Raw genomic sequence first — 5,182 nt, 5'->3', positions numbered from 1 at the left:
GGGGGTTTGCTTGTTTGGGTTTTTTTGTTTGTTTAATTTACATGTCTGTGTCACTGGGTAGATTGAGCTCTTTAAAACAAAGACTGCTACATTTTTTGGCTGTCTTCAGAAATTATCAGGCCGCTCACAGAAGCTCAGGCGGTGGCAGGAGCAGCATGGGCCAAGCAGCCCAGCTTCGCGAAGGCTCTGGGCGCTCTGGGCCCTGCCACGATGATGATCTAGAAGAAGGTCAGCTCTGTCAAGAGGGCGGGAAAGGAGGGGCCCAAGAGGAGATCTGTGAGGCTGTTGGCCAAACCTGCTCCTGCAAAAGTGGAAACAAAGCCAGGAAAGGGGGACAGGACAGGATAAATCTTCAGACAAAAAAGTACAAACAAAGGGGAAAAGGCGGGGAAGGGAAAATAGGCTGAAGGGGCTAACCAAGAAACAAAGGCAGACTTACCTACAGAAAATGGAGAAACTAAAAATGAGGAGAGTCCAGCTTCTGATGAAGCAGGAGAGAAAGAAGCCAAGTCTGATTAAAATCATTACTATGTCTTATCAGTGGTCCCTGTCTCCCTTCTTGTACAATCCCAAGGAATATTTTCATCCACTATTGTGTAAATGCAGGTTTTTTAGTGGCTCCAAAAACATTTTTAAGAAGGAGGGAATCCCACCTCAACCCATTTTTTAAAGTGTAAATGCTTTTTGTTTTTAAGAGACAAAATCCTTTGCTGTTGTGTATTTTCTGGTATGACCAGAAAAGAGTGGGATATTGCTCACTGAAATGTGGGAGGCTTTGATTGCCTTGGGTGTCAGCTTAATAGTCCATAGATGGGGTAGGTTTTCTCTCCTATAATATGAAGCATACTAAATGGCAATTTGGAGTCAATCGTGCATTTAATATGTCTTGAACATTTTAAATTACTTCTATTCCCATGTTGTTTTTGGTAGAATTGTTTCCTACAGAAACCCACTCCTTGATCTTGGCACTCCCTGTCAGAATTTTGTGCACTCTGTCACATCCTCGTTGTGGTAGTCCGGTTTTCTAGAAACTCTGTTAATGTGTTGTGCAAGATTGAAAATTTAAGTATGTAGTGTATAGGATATTAAATTGTGAATTAATGGGGTGTAACAATGTAACAGTGTATCAACATTTGGAGATATTGGTACTTGATATACTGTTAAGGAAAATTTGCCTGCAGATTTTAAGCTGGGAGGTCACTGGAATAACTTTTAGAAAATAGTCACAACTACATGAGTTTTTTTAGATTTTCTATACATACGTTAAGAGTTGTATACAAATGAGATGTCTGTACTGATCCTCAGAACAATCAATAAAAACTCAATTATGAAAGAAAAAAAGAAATTATCATAACGCCTGGCATGTAATCGATGTTCAATAAATACCACAATGACTTATAGGACACTGCCCTCTGCACTTGATTATGTTAAACAAACAAATAAACAAAAAATACAAGCCAGTATCCGGGATGAACATAGGTGCAAAAAATCCCACAAAATACTAGCAAACTCAATTCAACTACACATTAAAATGATCATCTACAATGATCAAGTGGGGCTTATCTGTGACACGCAGGGTGGTTCAATATTTATAAGTCAATAAATATAATACACCACATTAACAGAATAAAGGATAAAAATCACGATCATCTCAGTAGATGGGAAAAAGCACTTTACAAAATTCAATATCCTTTCATAATAAAAGCTCTCAACAAGTATAGAAGGAATGTAACTCAACATAGTAAGGGCCATATATGACAAGCCCACAGTTAATATTATACTCAGTTGTAAAAAGTTGAAAGCATTTCCTTTAAGATAAGGAACAAGACAAGGATACTCACTCTTACCACTTCTATCAACATAATACTGGAAGTCCTAACCAGAGTAATTAGGCAAAAAAAGAAATAAAATCTATCCACATTGGGAAGGAACAAGTAGATTAATTCTATTTCCGATAAAACTATTCCCTGTCTCTCTTGGTTAGTGTTTATATAGAATAATTTTTGTCATGTCTTAGTTTTTAACCTTTCTTTTGTAAGGCATTATCATTTGCCAACAACACATAGCTAGTTATTTTATTATTTTTCTTTAAAGATTTTATTTATTTATTTGAGAGAGAGAGAATGAGAGACAGAGAGCACAAGAGGGAAGAGGGTCAGAGGGAGAAGCAGACCCCCCGTTGAGCAGGGAGCCCAACGTGGGACTCGATCCCGGGACTCCAGGATCATGACCTGAGCCGAAGGCAGTCGCTTAACCAACTGAGCCACCCAGGCGCCCTTCATAGCTATTTATTTTTAAATCAAATCTGATGGTCTTGGTCTTCTAATAGGATAATTAATTTATTACATTTATTCTAATTACTAATATATTTGTATTTATAACACTTTAAAATAAGGTTTTTAGTTTACTATCCTTTTCTTAGTATCTTGTTTTTCTTTTCCTGCTTTTTGTTGACTTGATAGACATTTTTTCCTGATTAGAAATTGAGCATTCTATTTCTATTATTGCAGTGGCTTTGTTTCCTTTAAAAATTTTAATATACACACTTAATTTTATTTCTCCCTACTAAAGTCTAAAGTTAATCAATAGTTACTATCATCTTTCAAAGTTATGTTAACAAATTGTATTTTCTTCAGGTACTCGACCTTGTTTGTAAGCCCTCCCCAAATAGCTATTATTAGTGATGGTCATAATTTTAGTATTTTTAAGTTTGTTAGGTCAATTACTTTGTTCCCTATTTTTTTTCTCATTTTCCAAACCTTTTTTTTCTTTAAGATTTTATTTATCTATTTGAGAGAGAGAACGTGAGAGAGAGAGAGAGAGAGAGAGAAGGAGCTGGGGGAGGGGCAGAGGGAAAAGGAGAAGCATATTCCCCGCCCAGATATTCATAAACACAAAAGCACAAATAAAATGTTGCCTGTAGATCCTTACCGACAGTCATGCTGAAGGATATACTTTAGCAAGAAGAAAAGTGAATTATTAAAACTTTGGAAGGGCACCTGCTACATGCCTCCTAATTTGAGTGTAGAGGTATAATATGTGGCCTAGGAACCATTTTTCTCTAGCACAACATAAAGCAGATGAAATTTTATATCCTGAGCTTAAAGAAAAAATTAACCTAATCAAGTTAGTACAAAATTCTATGAGGGCAATGTCCACTGATAATCAAGACTTTATGGTGAGTATGGTTATTTTGTAATTTCTCTTTATCCAGTGTCTGATATGGGGGGGTCTCCTACTACACAAACTTGATGTTTACTTTATAGAAGTCTTCATTTTGTTATTGTCATCATTTACTATAGATCAAGATCAGATGGATTGTTTCATTAAGCACATGAGGAGGAGTTAATTATACAGTTAAAACAATACTGGCATTTTGAATTAATGAATATGCTAATTTGTTTAGTTCAATTTATGTAAAGAATTTACTATAATCACATCTGGTAAACTTGGAAGTTTAAGAAACAATTCTAAACATTTTTATTCAAATAATTGCTCAGCACATCTGTCAATTACTTGTTAATTGACTGAAATAGGACTAATAACTATGCCATCTGTCACTAACACTCATTCCAAATACCAGTTGATGCCTTAGTGTTAAATGCAAATTGACCTGTTCATTCAACTACTAAGTTTTATCTGTTTGATTCAATTATGCCACTTTGCTACTTTTTTATGCTCACCACACATCTGGATTTATTTTTGCCATGGCAGTAATTATGTCAATAAGCATCAAAATGTGTATCATTCAACTACTATAGTCCTCTTTAATCTAAACATAGCTTTAGAATAGATTCATTTGACCTTTAGATTTTAGCTCTATTATTTTATTTAGTAGTCCATGTAATTCTCTATTATTTATAATTTTCAAACCCAGATTGATAGAAATATTTTTTAAATCCTAATACCTGGTACTAGCATTGTTGAAAATCTACTAGGAATAAGACAAAAATATGAGAAATCTTCAGTGTCATTTTGAAAAAAATCTCTGAAAAGAAAGCAACTTTGTATTCATTTAAAGGATGAAATAAGGGGCACCTGGGTGGCTCAGTCGGTTAAGCATCTGCCTTCGGCCCAGGTCATGATCCCAGGGTCCTGTGATCATGCCCCGCATCGGGGGCTCCCTGCTCAGCGGGAAGCCTGCTTCTCCCTCTCCCTCTGCCTGCCGCTCCCTGCTTGTACCTCCTCTCTCTCTGTCAAATAAATAAATAAAATCTTTAAAAATAAATAAAGGATGAAATAAAGAGATGTTCAAAGCTTCCCATGTGGAGATGTTTTTATTCTTTGTCTAACACATGAGATTCTGTACAAATTATTCTCATTAAAGCTAATGATAATCTTGATTGTAACTTCCCTAGGGTCTCAGTGGGAAATCAGAGGCTGGCATTTCTAAAGTTATCTAAAGATAAAGATAACTTCCCAATTATTCTATAGCATGGTTATCCACTCCTTACAGGCCACAGTTTACTTGAATGGTTTTAATGCTCTTGTATGTATAACACACAAGTAAATCACCATTCACAACTGGCATTACAAATGTTGTACCAAAAGTTAGGCATCTCGTTACACCAGATACTGTGTTGTGCTGCTCTGAAATCCTCCTCAGGACTGAAACACTTCTTCCATTGCTGGGAATGTTGGTCGACAGCTCTCTGAATATCTCTCTCCAGGAATTAGCCTCAGCCAAAGAGAGCAGACTGGCCCAAGGTCAACCCCCTCCCCAAGGGTGGCCTGCATTCAAAGACTGGTAGATACAGGAGATAAAATCCTGGCTTCTTGCCTCAAAACATAAAAATGCTGAAGGGCCATTCCAAATGGAGGGCTTTGTAGGATTATCGGAGGCCATAGTTACAACTGCTTCATAGCTCGCCTTCTTGGTCTGCTCAATATTGCTCCAATCATGTTCCCTAGCTGTTCACAAGAGCAATCCCCAATAAAACCCCTGCATGTAAATCTCTGAATCTCACAATCTGTTCCTTGGAGAACCTGTCCTAAGGCACTTCATTTCCTTGATTTATGTGATGTTTCAGTGAAAGCAATGTAACATTTCATGTTTTATATGAAAAAAAGCTTCACAGTCAATAGAAGAAGCAAGAAAGAACTGAAAGACCTGGGTACTATGATCTGGTAAGCTGGGGACATTTTGAAACACATTTTCAGTTATCAGCTGGAATTAGTTTTA

The 5,182-nt window shown here is 36.6% G+C and overlaps 1 pseudogene; it reads left to right on the top strand.

The window, feature by feature from the left end:
• The first annotated feature begins 213 nt into the window (after positions 1-213).
• LOC118547998 (non-histone chromosomal protein HMG-14 pseudogene) lies at positions 214-519 on the top strand (annotated as a pseudogene).
• The last annotated feature ends 4,663 nt before the right edge of the window (positions 520-5,182 follow it).

Source organism: Halichoerus grypus, chromosome 2 (genome assembly GCF_964656455.1).
Source record: "Halichoerus grypus chromosome 2, mHalGry1.hap1.1, whole genome shotgun sequence".
Taxonomy (NCBI): domain Eukaryota; kingdom Metazoa; phylum Chordata; class Mammalia; order Carnivora; family Phocidae; genus Halichoerus; species Halichoerus grypus.
This window is presented reverse-complemented; position numbering and strand designations above follow the sequence as displayed.